The sequence below is a fragment of the Garra rufa genome, chromosome 11 (genome assembly GCF_049309525.1).
Source record: "Garra rufa chromosome 11, GarRuf1.0, whole genome shotgun sequence".
Classification (NCBI taxonomy): Eukaryota; Metazoa; Chordata; class Actinopteri; order Cypriniformes; family Cyprinidae; genus Garra; species Garra rufa.
Genome location: NC_133371.1, coordinates 22,978,774 through 22,998,622, shown reverse-complemented (window position 1 = coordinate 22,998,622; position 19,849 = coordinate 22,978,774).

Below are 19,849 nucleotides of genomic sequence, written 5' to 3'. Positions count from 1 at the left end.
AGTAAGGACATTATTATAATAGTCCAAGTGACAACAGTAGTTCATCTGTAATTTTATGAAGCTATGAGAATACATTTTTTGCACAAAGAAAACAAAAATAACAAATATTATTTGATGTCCTTACTACCTTTCTGGGCCTTGAACATGGTAGTTCTATTGCTGTCTATGCAAGGTCAGAAAGCTCTTGGATTTCATTAAAAATATTTTAATGGGTTCCGGTAATGGCGGCTTGCTGAGAGGACGTGCCCACTTCTGCTCCGCTATCTTTCTGTAAAATCCTGAATAATACTCGTTTATTAGACATTGAACGACGCCTGTAGGACAGCTGTGATGCCTCTCTCGCAAAGGAAACTCGGTAAAAACACTAATAGACCAACTCAGTCGAAATTATCTGACTTCACTTCTAAGTTGAACTCTGAGGCTGGCTGTGAAGCTAGCGTTAGCGTTGGCCGTGAAGATAGCGAGACTAATACCAACACATGCCAAGCGATGGAGGAGGAAAATGACAAGCCGACTGAGATGGAAAAGACGGCCGAAAGCTTAGATGCAGTACTGGCGGCTATCGCAAACTTGAAATCGGATTTTTCCTCCAAACTGGATGGTATCTTGTCAGCAATAAAGACTGTGAGGAAGGATGTAAATGAGTGTGCTAAGCGGGTCGGTGAGGCGGAGGTCCGGATATCTGCAGCAGAAGATAGCATCACCACCTTGGAAGCAAAGGTACGGACTCTTGAAAATAACAACAAAGACCTCGAGGACAAAGTGCTGGATCTGGAGGCCAGATCGCGACGATCTAACTTGAGACTTGTTGCTCTGCCGGAGGGCGCAGAAGGAGAGGACGCGTGCGTCTTCTTGGAAAACTGGCTGCCGGAGGCCCTGGACTTGGCACCGCTACGCACCGCTCTGACGCTGGAGAGAGCCCATCGGGTCGGCCAGAAGAATATGTCAAACACCGCTACACCGAGGACTATGATCATGAAGTTCCTAAATTATAAGGATAAAATGACCGTGATAAGAGCTGCTAGGGCAAAGGGACAGATTCTTTTCAAGAACCGTCCGGTGAGATTTTATGAGGACCTGGCGACCGGTGTACACAAGAAACAGAAAGAGTTTGACGCCGTGAGACAACAACTTCGCTCCATGGGGATCCGGTACGGCATGATTCCTCCCGCGCGACTGATAGTGACACACAACGGACAGTCTCGCATCTTTAATCAGCCAGGTGAAGCGGAGAATTTTGTGAAAGCTTTGAGGTCAGAGAGTGGACTGGGGTGAGATAATGTAATCACTGACATACTGTGTGTTGGCATGGAGGGATAATTACTGAACTTTAAGTTTAAAAAAAGAAGAGAGAGAAAGGCCAATTTGTTATATTTGTTTAAAGGGCCAGAAGCTCACAGCCACTGTTAGTAGCCTATTTTTCTTAACGTATCCAATAACGAGTTTTCTGTTTATGTAGCGGGGTGGGGTAAGGGGGAATGGTGTTCAGGCACAGTCGGTTGATCCTCACTCTTGGGTGGAACAGCCTTCAGCTGTTAGACAGGTACCAGTATACATAGGGGGAGAGAAATGGGTACCAAAGTTCAAGTTAAAGGGGCATGTTCAATATTCATTGTTATGGATGTAGTTTTTGACATTCAGGTTTTATTTGTTTCTCTGTCTTTTAATATTTCAAATGTGTTGGGAAGCTCATTTAGTGCTATATGTTATGTCTGGTGGAATAAGAATTAAAATTTCTTCTTGGAACTGCAGAGGACTACAAAAACTGGAGAAGGTGAAACAAGTAATGACTAGGGTGAAATCTATGCACTCTGATATCATGCTACTTCAGGAAACACACCTGTTGTCTAAAGATTTAAGACTAAAGAGAGATCCCCCTAGGTGGAGATTTAAACAAAAATGGCTCCTAGACTCAGAATTTATATCTTTCATAGACAACCAAATTAACTTTTTTTTTTAAACCAATACGGATGAAACATCACCCTGCACAAGGTGGGAAGCCTTTAAGGCCTACGTAAGAGGTCAGATTATTAGTTTTACAAGTTATAGAGCAAAGCAAACTTATCAGAAAACAAAAAAGTTGGAGGCGGAGATTGAGCTGCTTGAGGGAGAATATTTTCAAACTTTTTGTCCAAGAATCCATCAAAAGCTTCTATTACTAAGAACACAGTATAACGAACTTTCTGCTTCTAAGGCAGCCTCACATCTTTTGTGTCTTAAACAGACATTCTATGACCAAGGGGAAAAGCCTGGTAAACTATTAGCATGGCGCCTCCGACAACTACAGAATGAGAAAAACATTGCATCAGTTGAAAATAGTGATGGACAGATTATTGTTGACCCTCTAGGAATTAATGAAACTTTTAAGTTTTTTTTTTTTTTTAATTATACAGCTCAGACATAATACACATGGGACAAGAGCAAAACCTCTTCTTAGATACCCTTCAGATACCCAGCATTTCAAAACTAATAAGTGCAGACCTTGACACACCTATAACAAAGGAGGAAATATCTATAGCAATAGATCATCTGAAAACAGGTAAAACCCCTGGCCCAGATGGGCTACCGACAGAAATTGATAGAAAATTTAAAACTAAATTGCTGTCCCCTCTTTTTGACATGTTCTCGGATTCATTTGAAAAGGGAATCCTTCCGGCTTCATTAAGAGGAGCTCTGATAACTTTACTGCCCAAACCTGGTAAACCGTGCAATAAATGTGGAAATCTAAGACCAATAAGTCTGCTTAATGTGGATTTAAAGATACTTTGCAAAATTTTAGCCCGAAGACTGGAGAGACTTTTACCTGATCTAATTCCCTGTGACCAGAATGGGTTTATTGCAGGTAGACAGGGATTTCATAATGTGAGACGAGTGTTGGATATTCTTCATAGTCAGGAAGGAAAAACAGACGCTGCTTTACTATCATTGGATGCCGAAAAGGCCTTTGATAGAGTTGAGTGGCCCTACTTATTTGAAATATTAAAAAGATTTGGCTGTGGGGATAATTTCTGTCGGTGGATTAGACTTCTATATAACGAACCATATGCTGAAATACTGACAAATGGAATTATATCTAAACCATTTGAAATTAAACGAGGATGTAGGCAAGGGTGCCCTTTGTCCCCCTTATTGTTTATTTTAGCAATTGAACCGTTTGCCATTGCGGTGCGGTCCCATAAAAACATAACTGGTTTATCAGTAAATCAACAGGAACACAGAATTGCTTTATTTGCAGATGATGTTATTCTTTTTTTGGAAAAACTGAAAGATTCTATCCCAGCCTTGTTGGATTTATTACGCACATTTGGACGGATATCAGGATATAAAGTGAACAAAGAAAAATATTCATTAATGATACTTAACTCAGAAGAGAGAAAAAGTGCCGGAAATTCTTTCCAATTCAAAATGGTAGATTGTTTTACCTATCTCGGAATTAAGATAGTGCCATGTTTGAGAGACATTGTTGGAGCTAACTACACCCCTATGGTAGACTCCATCACCTCATCTATAGAAAGATGGAAACCCTTGCCCTTGTCACTTATAGCAAGAATTAATGTTCTTAAACTAAACATAATGCCCAAACTTCTGTACTTGTTCCAGAACATCCCGTTGTCACCTCCTGCTAATTTATTCTCACACCTGAAGACAATTTTTGTACGTTTTTTGTGGAATAATAGACGATCGAGGCTACGTTTATCACTCTTGTACTTACCGTATGAAAGAGGAGGCCTCAAGTGTCCCAATCCACTTTGGTACTATTGGGCAGCCCAATTGAGGACTATGATGTATTATTTTACAGATAAATTCCTTCCGCCCTGGATGAATATTGAAAACTGCTCAGTGCCTCTTCCCTTTCCCCAGTACCTATACTCAGCAAAAGTCAAAATGTTGAAAAAAAAGACAAAAAATCCTATAGTCAGAAATATGATTATAATCTGGTATCAGGTTAAGAAATATCTGGGTGAATCCATCTCTCTCGCACGCTTCAGCCCAATATGGGGTAACCATTTTTTCCCTCCAGGCAGAGCAGACCCTGGTTTTAGGAAGTGGGCTGACAAAGGTTTAAAGACAATAGGGGATCTCATGGGATCAGAGGATGAGACTTTGATGTCATTTGAGGAGTTGATTGCCAAGTATGATATTCCATGCAAACATCGATTTAAATATCTACAAGTGAGAAACTTTATTAGATCATCTCAAAGTCAATGTTTATCAATCCCTCCGCTGTCCACCTTGGAAACAGAAATGAAAAAAGATTGCTTTGGGAAGGGAATAATCTCCAAACTATATAATATATTAGTAGAGGGTTCCCCTGAATCTTCTTTAGGGAAACTTAATGCCTGGAGGGAAGACTTACAGGAGGACTTATCCTCCGAAGACTGGGAAGAGGTATGTGCTGAAGCACAAACAAAAACTACTAGTACTCGTCTCAAAGTACTGCAATATAATTGGCTAATGAGGACATATGTGACTCCAGAAAAGCTTAATAAATATAATGGTGATATCCCAGACTTGTGTTTCAGGTGTGGAGAGGAGAAAGGGACATTCTTCCACTGTATCTGGGAATGCAATAAAGTACAACAGTTTTGGAAAGAGATCAAACAGGCTCTGGATACTATATTGGGTATACAATTAGCTCTTGACCCTAAACTATTTATTTTAGGCTTATATCCTGATGGACATCTTATGTCTAGAAAGATAATTACCGCCATGGACTTATGTCTACTGCTGGCAAAAAGAGTCATAGCACTCTCATGGAGGAAGACTAGTAAACCAAAACTCATTAACTGGATAAAGGAATTGTCCACAACTTTACCTATGGAAAAAATTACTTACATTGTCAAGGGGAAACTATCACTTTTTCAAAACATTTGGGGTCCCTTTATGCAATATATGGAAAATGTGGATCTTAATAGTATTGTGAATGAGGCAGATGAGGGGTAGTTGTTGTTGGTCCTCTGCAGCTTCCTAAACTAATCTCTCTTTTTATATATATATATATATATATATATATATACTTGATCTTTAATGTGTAAATTGTACATTTGAGTTTGTAATTTTGAACCATGCACAACAGTGCAATTGAGGTTGAGCAACCCTTGGAAAATAGAGAAACTTTTTTTTTTTTTTTTTTTTTTTTGGGAGGGGGCGCTTTGTGGGTTTGTTTTTTTTTTTTTTTGATTAAGTTATTACTTACAGGTCATATATTTTGTACTTCCACCTAAATGTGGCTCTATCATCTGATTTGCAAGGAAGGTTGATTGACTCTTATACAATAATTCAGCTGCCCTGGATGTTTCCTTTGATGTGGAAATACTCTAATTTCTGTAAAAAATGTTTTGTAAAAACTCAATAAAGATATTGTTGGAAAAAAAAAATATTTTAATTTGTGTTCCAAAGATAAATTAATGTCTTAGCGGTTTGGACTGACATGAAAGTGAGCAATTAGTGTCAGAGTTCTCTTTACTGGGTGAACTAACCCTAGGTACACTGTTATACAATACCACACATGTACATTTAAGTCATGTAACATCATAAATAACTAGATTTAGTGTTGCTAGGTGTTCCTAAGCACATTTGACGGTTTCTACATCCATACATATTTTGAGGTGTGTTGTCTCTGTGCATTATAACTGCATTATAGTATTGAAATAGTTACGTAACTAACAGACTGACATAACAATAACAGAATTAAAGATAATGATGATTTGGACCAGCCTTTCTCAAACCTTCCCAAAGGTCTTCTGAAAAAAAAAAAAACATAAAACATCACTGCCCATACATGTTGGTGCTTGTTTGCTGACTGTATTTCAAGAAAAGGGCAAGGCATTGCTGATACCAGATGAGTTTTGGACCATTCATAGTCAGTGATTCAGCAGAACTTTTATTGTAGTGATTACTTTGTGTAACAACATTATTCAAAATCTCTTTTTCGGTTTTGCTCCTGGTTCAACTTTTCAGGTTTCCTGTAAAACTGTGTGGTCAAGTGCTGATACGGCCCTCCACCCCAGTCTACAGTTTGATTTTCAGATCTGCTTTCACTGTGGGAACTGAAGATTTATGGTGTTTTTAAATGAGCATTGGTTTAATGTTTCCACAAGCCTCAGTTTGCTACCTGATCTCATGATAAAAACGTACCTGGGGAAACGTTTTCGTAAGACGCAAAATACATATCACTGCGGTTTCCAACAGAAATAAACACTATAGGTGGAAAACAGCAAGCACTTGTAATCGTTTTCATACAAAGTTATGATTACAGCTCCATATGTTTTGCTTTCCGGTGTTGTGCTGAATTCTGATCCCCGCCAGATTACTACCCCCTATAATATTGGTATAGGTTTAGGGTTAGGTGTGGGTTCAGGATTAGGCAAACGTAGCGATTTCAGTGAGAGGGGGTAATAATTTGGCAGGGGTACGGTGTACATTTTAGGACATCCTCAGACCTCAGTTATATTCCTCAGACTAAAAGGCTTCAGTCACAGGACAAATGACATTGGGTGTCAGGTCTCGTACAATTGGACATCGGGCGAAATGGACTAAAAGGATTAAAAGGCATCAAACTAAACAGACTCAGATTAAAAGGAATCAGACAAAAAGGCATCAGATTAAACAGACTTAGATCAAAAGGCATCAGACAAAAGGGCCAAGGGAAGCTTTTGTTTGTGATATTGCTCCCTTCCTGAGCGCGCTTAAAAGTGCAAAGTGTGTTACTTTTTCGTTTCAGTTTGACCCATTTGCGTACGATCCGTTTGGGACTGACTCAGCCAAGTGGGCGTCCCCAGCTGAAGCGTCAGCGGAAGCGTTCAGCCTCCTCGCGTGAAGACCGACGAGAGTAAAGACCTGCGAATTTTCCTGCGTGACTTTAACCGAGCAACGAAACCGACAATGCACTTAAGTACTCCTTTCCTTTATTTCACTCTTCTTTCTGTCCTCCTCTATCATGTGTTTCCAGTTCATTCCGGTGCTCTCTACACACCGGACTAACATCACACGCACACGTCGACGCAATATTTCTAACCTGCGTCCTATCGACACCTCTTCCACTGAACCTTTCTCTTTCACGGTTGGACTCTGGAACTGTCAGTCAGCTGTCAACAAAGCTGACTTCATTTCGGCATTTTCATTGCAATCTGGCCTGAGCATCCTAGGTTTGACTGAGACCTGGATACGTCCAGAAGACTCTGCAACCCCAGCCGCTCTATCTAACAAATTCTCCTTCTCTCACACCCCTCATCAGACTGGAAGGGGTGGGGGTATGGGACTTCTTATTTCTAACAACTGGAAATACTCAACCCATTCTCCTCTATGCAATTATAACTCATTTGAATCTCATAAAATCACTATAACATCTCCTATCAAACTCCATGTTGTGGTAATTTACCGCCCTCCTAGTCAACTTGGCATCTTCTTAGAAGAGCTGGATGGGCTGCTGTCCTCTTTTCCAGAGGATGGCAGCCCACTTACAGTATTTGGGGACTTTAACATTCATCTTGACAAACCCTATGCTGCAGACTTCCAGTCACTCCTTGCTTCATTTGACCTAAAACGCATTATCACTGCATACACTCATAAATCCGGCAACCAACTTGATCTCATTTACACACGAAATTGTATTTCAGTCAACATTGTGGTCAAACCCCTACCTCTCTGACCACTTCTTCATAACCCTTAACCTACATCTTGCTACTTGTGCACCCCCAACACCTCTACCTGTTACTTTTAGACGAAACCTACGCTCTCTCTCACCCTCCCACCTTTCTTCCTTAGTATCCTCCTCTCTTCCCTCTCCAACCCACTTCTCATCCCTGGATACTAATGCAGCAACCGACACCTTATGCTCCACTCTTACCTCTTGTCTTGATGATATATGCCCTCTCTCCTCTAGGCCAGCACGGGCTGCTCCGACAAACCCTTGGTTATCCGATGTTCTTCGTGAGCATCGGTCCAAACTTAGGGCAGCCGAGAGAAAATGGCACAAATCTAAGGATCCATCAGATCTGAGTATGTATCGGTCTCTGCTTTCAACTTTCTCTACCCAAGTACATACTGCCAAATCTTCATACTTCCACAACAAGATCAACAATGCTCCGGACGCAATCAACCTTTTCAAAACTTTTAATTCACTGCTTTGTCCCCCTCCACCACCTCCCACCACTTCTATAACAGCTGATGATTTCGTCACTTTCTTTACAGACAAAACTACATCTATCAGTAATAACTTCTCAGCTCCACACATACAAGAACTAAAATTGACCACACTCGTAGCTGGAACTCCCCTCTTCTCCTTCTGTCCTTACTCTGAGGCAGAAGTAACCAAACTTCTCCTCTCCAGCCATCCAACGACATGCCCTTTAGATCCTATCCCCTCACACCTTCTCCAAGCAATTTCTCCAACAATCCTACCGGCGATCACACACATCATCAACACATCTCTTCTCACAGGCACTTTACCCACTACATTTAAGCAGGCCCGGGTAACCCCACTGCTCAAAAAACCTACACTTAACACTTCACTCATTGACAACTACAGACCTGTCTCTCTCCTTCCATTCATAGCAAAAACACTGGAACGAACTGTTTTTAACCAGCTATCTTTATTCCTCTCACAGAAAAATCTACTGGATGCTAACCAGTCAGGGTTCAGGAGTGGCCATTCAACTGAGACTGCGCTACTGTCTGTCACTGAAGCCTTGCGGACTGCAAAAGCTGATTCCAAATCATCAGTAATAATTTTGTAATAATCTGCAGCCTTTGACACGGAGAATCACCAGATCCTCCTGTCCACCCTCTCATCGCTGGGCATCACAGGGACTTCACTTCAGTGGTTCAAATCCTACCTCTCTGGTAGGTCTTTCAGAGTGGCCTGGGGAGGGGAGGTATCTAAAACTCATCAACTGGTCACTGGGGTTCCTCAGGGATCAGTTCTTGGACCCCTCCTCTTCTCCATATACACTACATCTCTGGGCCCCATCATACAGGCACATGGCTTCTCCTACTATTGCTATGCTGATGACACACAGCTCTATCTATAATTCAAACCAGATGATACATCAGTAGCTGCACGGATCTCAGGCTGCCTGGCGGATATCTCTGCATGGATGAAGGAACACCATCTACAGCTCAATCTTGCAAAGACTGAGCTCTTTTTCTTTCCTGCCACTCCAACTCTACAGCATGACTTCCCCATCCAGTTAGGTTCATCGACAATTACCCCATCGACTTCAGCCAGAAATTTGGGTGTAATTTTTGACAACCAATTGACTTTTAAAGACCACATAGCTAAAACTGCTCGATCTTGCAGGTTTGCATTGCACAACATCAGAAAGATTAGGCCCTTCCTAACAGAGCATGCTGTACAACTCCTCGTCCAGGCCCTGGTCATTTCCAGGCTGGTCTACTGCAATGCTCTTTTAGCCGGTCTTCCAGCATGTACAATCAGACCTCTACAAATGATTCAGAATGCAGCAGCACGTCTGGTCTTCAATGAGCCCAAAATGGCCCATGTCACACCTCTCTTTATATCCCTGCACTGGCTACTGGTTACAGCCCGCATCAAATTCAAGACACTGATGCTGGCCTATAGGACAGCCACCGGCTCATCACCTGCCTACCTCCATTCACTACTTCGTATCTACACTCCCTCCAGAAGTCTGAGATCCTCTAGTGAAAGACGCCTCATTGTACCACCACAGAGAGGCATGAAATCACTTTCCAGAACATTCTCGTTCAACGTTCCTGCCTGGTGGAATGATCTTCCCACCCCTCTCCGGAATGCAGACTCCTTAACAGCTTTCAAGCGACTGCTGAAAACCCATCTTTTTCGACCCATCTTTTTCAGCCAGCACCGAATTGGACATGGACTGGATGCAGAATTTTTGGGTATGTATCCCGTGAAAAACATGACTCAAAATGAAAGACCTGAAAGATTTGAGATTAAAAAACAAGCCAAAACGGCATGCTTGTGACTGTGGTTTTACGTCACATTCGCTTTTGTTCATGCAATCAAGATTATTTAAAATTTATTATGTTATTTTAAAACGTCACAGAGTTATAGCGCCACTCAAGGGACGTTTCAAGTCGGAACTGCGGTGACATGTACAAAACCAACATAAAACGTGCCATATGTATGTTCTTGCCATATGTACACTCTTTTAACACCACTCCCCTTACCAAAAATAAGTATACTTCAAGTTTATTTTATTAAGTATACTTAAGTTCAAGTATATTTATAAGTATACTTAATGTAGTAAGTATACAAATATCAGTGTATATTGTGTATACTTTTAAGTGTACTATTTCAATATTCTTTGGGACTAAACTGGCCCACCTTCTAGTATATAAAAGTATACTTTTAAGTGTATTTTAAGTATAACAGTAGTAAACTTTGAGTACACAACTAGTTTACATCTGTTTACTAGTTTCAGTTTGTACTGCAAGTATACTAAAAGTGAACTTATATGTATACTGATAGTTTACTAATTACTTTTTATGCATTTTTAGTACACTTTGAAGTATAGGCTCAGTAAACTACTAGTTTAGTAGTTTTATACTGCAAGTATACTCGTAAATTTTCTTTACGTGAACTTTACATCATAGTTTAAGTATACTACTATGTCCCTGTTTAGGTATTAATTTGTATATATTTTGTTATATGAATATCTGAACATACAAAACATCAAAAGAAAGAACAGGGTATCTGCTTGTAAACTAAAACATATTATTCTAGCTTCATGCAATCTTTTTTTATAAACACTTGAATGTGGGTAAGTTTCATAAAAAAAAAAAAAATAATAATAATAATACTACAGACTTTTCATGATCAAAACGTAGATGCAGTTGATCAACACCCCAAAGCTTGACAGTCATTATTACCTCTTCATGGGTCGATATTTCATTCCATAACATTACAGTTTTACATACCTATGGTTTTAAATCTTTTTTATGTCTGACGATTGTGTTAGATTACATGTGAAAACACCTGTTGTTTTGGTTTCTTCTTCACTTGTGTTTTAGAAATTCTGTACAGAAGTAGCGTATAACAATGAAAACACGGATTCTATAAAGCACATTTCTAAAAGCTAATACTTATAGCTTACAAATAGCACACTTAAACTTCTTTTTTGTAAGGGTCAGTAGACATTTCTGTTGGAAACTGGTATGCATTTCGCATCCAGTGAAAATGTTTCCTCAGGTACGTTTTCGTCATGAGACCAGGTTGTCAGATTGATATCCTGGAGATTTCCTATTCTACATTTACATCGGAACATGAAGCTCTAAACTCAGTTAATTTACAAACATAATAATAATGCTTTATAAAACAAGATTGTCAGAAAAGAGGTTCATGTGACATTAATTAAACTATTATGACATTTATCCTCCGTCAGTGATTTGTATTGTGATGACTGTGTTGTTGAGTAACTTGGGATAATTCTAATTAATCATATTTACCTGTTCAATCCCTAAAATACCGCTGAATCACATAGGTGTCATCCGCTGTCTTGTAACACGTGAGAATTTCCATAGTCATTTTGGTTTTTGTGGTCATCAAACCAAATTAAGTCTAATGTGATTTAGTTCATAATTTCTCATTTCGTCCATAAGCTCCTCCTGACACTATGAAGGGAAGATAAGGACATCTAATTTTTATCTTACTAAGCTCATAAAAGTTCATAAACCTCTTCGGGTGTTTATCAGCCTATTCAGCTGTCCAGTACCGACTTCTTTCCTACTTGAATCAAAGGTTGGCTCAGTCGAGAAGGGTGTGTTTCAGTTAAGCCTAGTGACTCATGACTCGTAATGAGTAAGAAAAAGTAGGTTAATAAAGTTCACTTCAGCCTTCATACAGTACAGTCAATAAGTTTGGCAAACGTTTCTCAAGCAAAGGAGTTACTGACATTGGTGGAATCGGTAAGCTCAAGTTTAGTGTTTATTAGGCCTAGATTGTGTCATTAACCAGTGGTGTTAAAATATGTAGATATGTAGACAACAAATCTAGTGTGATTTAGACTTTTATTTAAACAAAAATACAGCAAAAACAGGAATACTGTGAATGTGAAATATTACAGTTTACAAATAATTGTTTTCTGTTTAAATATATTTTAAAACGTTATTTATTCTTGTGAAGACAAAGCTGAATTCTTAGCAGCCATTACTTCAGTCTTCAGCGTCACACGATCCTTCAAAAATCTTTTTTTTTTTAATTATCACAGTTAAAATATCTAAGCTACTTAATATTTTTGTGGAAACAGTGCACTTTTAGGATTCTTCGATGAATAGAAAGTTCAAAAGGACTGTATTTACTTAAATGGAAATCATTCATAACATCATAAATGTCTTTACTTGTGATTACCTGAATGAATCCTTGCTGAATAACTATCAATTATTTCAAAAGATCTTTTGAACAAGAGTGTAGATTATACAGTAGAACTACTTACTGGCTATTTCCTCTGACACAGAAATGAGCCTAAAAAAACTTTCATAATGGTTATCAGACCAGAAATACTTGCCCGTTGTAGCTTATTTAGTTTTGTTTCAGTATCAGTCTTAATATAGGACAGGAAAAAAGGAATGCAGAATGGCTTGACATTATTGTGGTCTGTCTTGCAGCCTCACAGCAAAAACTCTTCTCACTTAAGTTCACACTTCCTGTACCTCAGGAAGAGTGTTATACCACAATAATACAGCAACTTGTATGTCAATACTTATAGAAGTGTTTACTTTAGTACAATTTTCATTCCCTATGTGACTTGTTTCCAATGTTGTTATTAAATATCAAGTAGCCCTGCTGAAAAAAACAGCATATGCTGGTTACACTGTAACCGATTTTTGTAATTTGAACAGTATTTTACTGTAATATCTACAGTAAGATACTGTAAAATGTATATACAGTATTTTACTGTAAACTGCAAAGGATTATGGGAAAATATATGATCACTACTGTAATTCTCCACTACTGTAAATCCGTTTACAGTAGTGAACTTGCCCGCGAAAAATTGACCAATGGCAAGGGAGATTTTTTTTTCTCCTGTTGAGAGGAAGTGGCGGTAAAAAGGACAAAAGAGAAATGTTGCATCAATAACTCGACAAAAAGGTTAGTATATTATTTCTGTTTTATGAAAAACTGAACAATTTTAATTTGTTTTCACTTGTTAACAGCAAACTAACAATATTCATCGTGTTTTTCATGTCGGTAGCCTTTTTTTTCTGACTGACGGCCGGGGCGCCGCCATAACGGTGAAAACATGGACTGGTGAGTAAATTAAGGTGACCTATATTAGTCGAAATAAACTTTATTTAAACTGAGAAACACGTTTGTATATTCGGCTGCCCTTTAATGCAAGTTAGTTCGTCTGACGAGCCCTTACTCAAGCTTAACAGCAAACTGAGGTGAAATACTGAGGTAAAGTGCGTTAAGCAACACCACTGTTTCTGTGGAGATTTTAAACTGTATTTTCAAGCCCTTCTTTTGTTTGTTATTTTCAAGTTTCTGGTCTGGATGTCGTCTGTAACGTCGGAGCGCGGAGGTGTATTTTGGATCTTCTTCTGTGAATGACTGCCATAGTATCGACGATAACATGAACTGGTAAGCTAATAATGTCAGTAAGCCGAAGTTGACAAACTTAACGTTAGTCACAGAGCAGCATAATATCTTTTAAACGCTGCCTCTTTATAGCTAGCAAGGTAATTCTCTTCAAATTATGTTTAAGTAAGAAATGTGTGTATGAATGTCGTATGTAACTTTATAGACGGTCCCTTCAGTGACAGACGTGACATAAACAGCGCGCTGAAACATGAAACACTGAGGTAAAACTGAACACCGCGGTTAACTGCATCTTTTGTGTTTTATTTTCAAGTTTGTGGTCTCGTGGTCATGTCGTCTGCATCGGAGGTGTATTAGAGTCTTTTCTGGTGATTGCCGTCGTCGCGGTGCAAACAACAGGTGAGCTTCCCCTTTCATCAATTTAACTAAGTTAATGTTAACGTTACTAAATTAGCCAAATTAGCCACAGGCTGCTGTTCTCCACTGACTTGCAGAACAGGTTAACTTTTTAAAGAGAGTAACGAGCTAGCAATATATTAATATAGCAAGTTTTGCTAATAAATATGATAAATGCTTATTTTATTAAAAATGTAAATTTTATTACTGTACAGTAGTTGTCTTTTCTGATCATAAACTATAGTAACACTAAAAGGGTGTTGTGACACTGTCTGTTACAGGAGATTTCTCCAAGCACTAACTGGATGCTGACCATCAAGGGCAGAATCATCATACAGCCAGCTGTCCATTTTACAGACATGCAGAATAAGGTAACCTAAAACATATTTTGTTTTACATTGCATTTACATTCATGCATTTTTCAGATGCTTTTATCCTACGCAAGTTATATTGTATTTAAAGTACACATTTGTAAGGTATTTATTTCCTGGGAATGTTTTTTATTACCATCAAGATTGAGTTTGCATGCGCATTAAAATTATTTCTATTAAACCAGCATTTAAACAGCAAAATGCAGCTGCTTCAGGTATCTTTAACTTACTGTAACCTTTAAATTCATAATAGCAATCTTACTGTCAATTTAGATTATTGTTACTGTAAAGCAACAAATATAGATTTTTAATCATAGTAGGCTTATTATATGCACAGACTTTCTAGGAAACACACACCTGTTTAGAATGTTTATATGAACAGATTGGTTAGCATTTAGCATGGTCTGTGGCAGACTTTACTAAGTGTCAGGGCAACAAAATGCAATAAACAAGAATGTAATATTAAGTGATTTAAATCAAGAAGAAAATATTGTCTTTTTGCTCCATTTAGTAAAAACGGTTCTTAACAAAGCCATGTTGTGCATCTCTGCACACAGCAGTGTTTCATTACTGAATGAATTTACCTTTTTTAAACACCTAGAATCAGTGACTTACTGACCCATTCATAAAATTCTTTATAAAAAATTTCAAGAAAAAGTTTCTTCAGTTTTTTTTCTTACTACTGCGTTCGTATGTAGTATATAATTTTTTTTAAAATGCATACAGCACCAAGTTTGACAGTTGAGGCAAATTCTTTAAACACTGTTTTTCTTGTGCTTGCAGGTTCGTTCAGACAGTCAACCTTTGTGGCAGCAAATGCATTGACAGTCACAGATCAGATGGACTTCTGGAAAGAGGGTGCAAACAGCAAGCATCAGCCTGAATCCCATTCTGCCGTTTCTCATCAGAGAGCTTGTCAACTTTGACTCAAAACTACTAAAATTTAACACAACACAAACACATTTTTACTGTATGATTTTATTTTATTTACACTACCAGACAAAGCTTTTGAACAGTAAGATTTTAAATGTTTTTAAAGAAGGTCTCTTCTGCTCACTAAGCCTGCATTCATTTGATCCAAAGTACAGCAAAAACAATACACTTTTGAACCATTTTTATTATTTAAAATAACTGTTTTCTTTTTGAATATATTTTAAAATGTAATTTATTGCTGTGATCAAAGCTTAATTTTTAGCATCATTACTGCAGTCACATGATCCTTCAGAAATAATTCTAATAATTTGATTTTCTGCTCAAAAACTATTATTATGATGTTGCTGAAATTATTATAATGCTAAAAACAGTGGAGTACATTTTTTTTCAGGTTTCTTTGATGAATAGAAAGTTCAGATAAACAGCATTTATCTGAAATAGAAATAGTTTGTAACATTATGAATGTCTTTATTATCACTTTTGATCAATTTAAATCATCCTTGCTAAATATCTTTCTATTCATCAAAGAATCCTGAAAAATCTAAAAATTAAATAATGTTTATCAGCATACTAGAATGATTTCTGAAGGATCATGTGATACTGAAGACGAGTAATGATGCTGAAAATTCAGCTTTGATCAAAGGAATAAATTAAATTTGGATCAAATTAATGCAGGCTTGGTAAGCAGAAGAGAATTCTTTAAAAAAATCTTAGTGTTCAAAAACTTATGACTGGTAGTGTACTTACTTATTTTTGCTTTTCAGTGTGTGTATGTTTGCCATGATACAAAGTCTCTGTACTTTTAAAAAGAAAATGTTCAACAATTAAAAAGAATATTATCAGAACTAATGCTTATGAGTTATTGTGATTTTTATGGGGTTGGGGTGGTAAAAATCTTGAATTACAGTGCTGTAGGTTAATTGGATTGTTTTTACAGGTAAAAAATGTTTAAAATAAATGAAAATAAACTCTATAGTACTGATACTGTAAAATGAAAATACAGTAAAAATACTGTAATTGAAGATACAGTAAAAACACTGTAAATGAAATTACAGTAAAAATACTGTAAATGAAATTACAGTAAATACCTTTTAGTACTGTAAATGCACTTATAGTAATAATACTGTAAACATTTTTACAGTAACTTACTGGCATCCAGCTGCCAGTAAGTTACTGTAAAATTTACAGCAAACTTTTTACAGTGTAGGTATGTTTTGGTGCTGGGATGCTGGTTTTAGCTGGTATATGCTGGTCCTTTGCTGGTTTATGCTGGTCCCTTGCTGGTTTATGCTGGTTTATGCTGGTCCTTGACCAGCAACATGACCAGCATAAACCAGCAAAGGACCAGCATTAACCAGCTAAGGACCAGCATAAACCAGCAAGGGACCAGCATAAACCAGCAAAGGACCAGCCTAAATCAGCTAAAACCAGCATCCCAGCACCAAAACATACCTAACCAGCATATGTTGTTTTTTTCAGCAGGGAGCCTAACATAGTGCCTTTTTTATATTCTTGCTCTTTTGTGGTTTGTACTAAAGAGCTTGTAATAGTGGTGAATGTGGCCTAGTCTTCAGAGGTGTCCTGTGGTCATCGTGTCAAGTTACTTACAGTAATACAGTTAGTACCTGTGTAAAGCTGAGTAAACAAGTTGGCCTGTGTAGCTATGAAGTGTAACGTAGTTTTTACAAACGCTGTTTAGTTCATGCCAAAATGTATGTACTCACCTTGTCGTTCCAAACGTGTATTAGCCAACTTCTGTGGAACTACATCAACAGCAAAAATCATCATAATTTGTTATCGTATTGTTTATAGACGGTTTAGACATTGTACTTTCCTTTTTCAAACACTAGAGGTAGACACATATCCAAATGGATTGGAAGAATGATACATCTGCTATCCTCAGTGCAGCCACACAAAATATGGTCCTGTTTATAGCGTAGGCACATAGTCATTATCTCATTGAATCAAATGACTAGCTAGTTAAGCATTTCCCTTATGATTTATGCGGCATTTTATTGAAGAAGAGTACTTCTGGTAAGTGTTGGAATCATTTATAAGTCACTTATTAAAGTTTATAACCTTGTTTGTCTAGTACAGCATACTTGATCGCGTGAGTGACATTTATTGATGTGGTTGTAGGGGGTGTGATTCATAATTGTATAATATTATTTTATTAAGCTTTATTTTTATCAGTAGCAGTCAATCTTGAAAACAACAACAAAAGCAATAGAACTTTATGGCATGCACGTGTATGTGTTTTTTTAAGGGAATAAAAACTAGCATCTATATTTAGGATATGGAGATTTTTGTCATTATTGCCTTCCTGTTATAATATGCTGTGCAGTTTACAAATATTCCATATTGCCTCAACAGAAGCTCAGTTAACCCTGTAAATCATGTTGTGTCATATTTAATACATGAATTTCAAAGGTCTCTCAATGATAAGTATCAATTCCGCGTCTGCCCTCTTATTGAATGTTTTTTTTTCAGCTAGAAAAAAATGCGTTTTATTACAATTCTTGTATAATTTAGTATAGAGGCTTCACTTAAAGTATGTGTAATATGTTCGGCTAACTTAAGCTGTCTAAACCACAAAAAAAAAAAAAAAAAAAAAAAAAACGTGTGGAAGCTAAAACATATAGGCTAGAGAAGGACTTAATAAGCAGAGAAGGGCGCAATTTCGACAAACTTAAGTTAATAGGTGGGAAAGATACTGTACACACGAGCAGTATTAACTAAGATGTTAGTCTAATATTTCATCTGAATGTTATAACTAAGTAGTAATGTATCTAGCTTGCTGTAGATTTAAAATAAATGATCAATTATAATACAAAAAAAAAAAAAATTGTAACAAATTCCACATTTCCATTTTTCATCTGACCAGAAATGATAAGAACAAACACGAATGTTGTGAAGATTCTTGCCCTGGAAATCCTGGTTCAGTTTGGCCAACCACAAACGCTTTCCTCAGACAGTTTTTGCACTCTTCTCCTTAATTTGTTAAAACTTTTGGCAGTCTATAGTACCCCAAATGTTTTTCCCAGTCCGACTGATTACTACAGCCCAAAACAAATGGCAATAATTGACTGTTTTCAACAGCAATAAAAAGCAAAATATGGAAGTTTGTATCATTTCAGTGGCATTGTTTACATTCAGTGCCGCCAATATGGCCAATTGATGACGCATCGTAAAACGTATTACAAGACCAGCATTTTCCGGACTGAAGCAAAATATGTTAGTTTATCCATACATCATAGTTTAGAAAAATCTAGTTAAACTGTAACTATATCATTAAATATGATACAACACACTTTTGAGAAACATTTATTGTACATCTCTCAGCTTTGCATGTTTTGACCCCCACAAAACTACAGTCCTGCCCTGGTGGAAAAAAAACTGCTAAAACCAGCCTAGGCTGGTTGGCTGGTTTTAGCTGGTCAACCAGCCTGGTTTTAGGTGGTCATAGCTGGTCAGCAGGCTGGTTTTAGAGGGGGTTTGGCCACTTTTCTAGCCTGGCCAGGTCAGGCTAGGAAACCACCATCTAAAACCAGCCTGACCAGCCTAGCCAGGCTGGGAGACCAGCTAAAACCAGCTACTTCCATCTTAAACCAGCTAAGACCAGCCAACCAGCCTAGGCTGGTTTTAGCAGTTTTTTTTCACCAGGGTGAATGAGCATTTGAATATTTTATTGTGAAATATAGAAAGACAAATTATATTTATTTAAGGAATAACTGACAAGGGCCTTTGAATTATTACACGCTCTTAATCTCAAGCCTTCGTTTCTAATTACAAAACAACTTTAGAGCTAGTAACGGAAGCTTGAGCCACTAACAATGCAGTTATTAATGCAGTCTAATGCAGCTATTATTAGAGAGAGATTAATTGTAGTTGTGTGATTGAATAGTGGATTAGTCTGTGCATCCAAAATGGGGGAAAAAAAGGTTTAAATCTACATTCTTTTCATTTTAATCAGCTCTGTTCTCTTTAAATAACTGAATACACTTTCTAATCCGTGTGTACTCTAATACTTTTTGCAGAAACAAATTACATGCTCTACTGACTTCTCTATTTCACACTGCTCACTCCCCTTCTGGATGTTTATGTATTATATTCAGTGTTTTTTTAAGCTTGGTATGCCCAACCCTTAATCTTGTTAAAATACTTTCCTCACTTTTCTGACTTCTAATATTAAAGCTGACATCCTGTGTGACCTGAATCCTATTCTTTAGTGGTATATGTCATTAATATTCCTTTTGCTTTTGCTTCATTGCCCCTGATCCCTCTGTGACCTGGTATCCATATAAATATTATCATAAAAATATGCAGTCAAGACCTGACTGGAACTACTTTAGCCTGTGTTTTCTCAAGGTTTTGTCTTACAAGTTAGTCATCTACTTTTTATTTTCTTTAAAACTGATCATAACTTGTTCAAGTCAGTTACCTAAAATTGTTCTACTTTGGATCTGAAATATTAAAGACACATTCCCATTTAACTAACCGCTACTTGGTCAGAGTAGGTCTTAAGGCAGTCTTAACATATTGGCTAAGTTTATGCAACTTGCCCCTGGAAAAATAATTTCTCAGAACATTCGTCAGCCAATCAGATTCA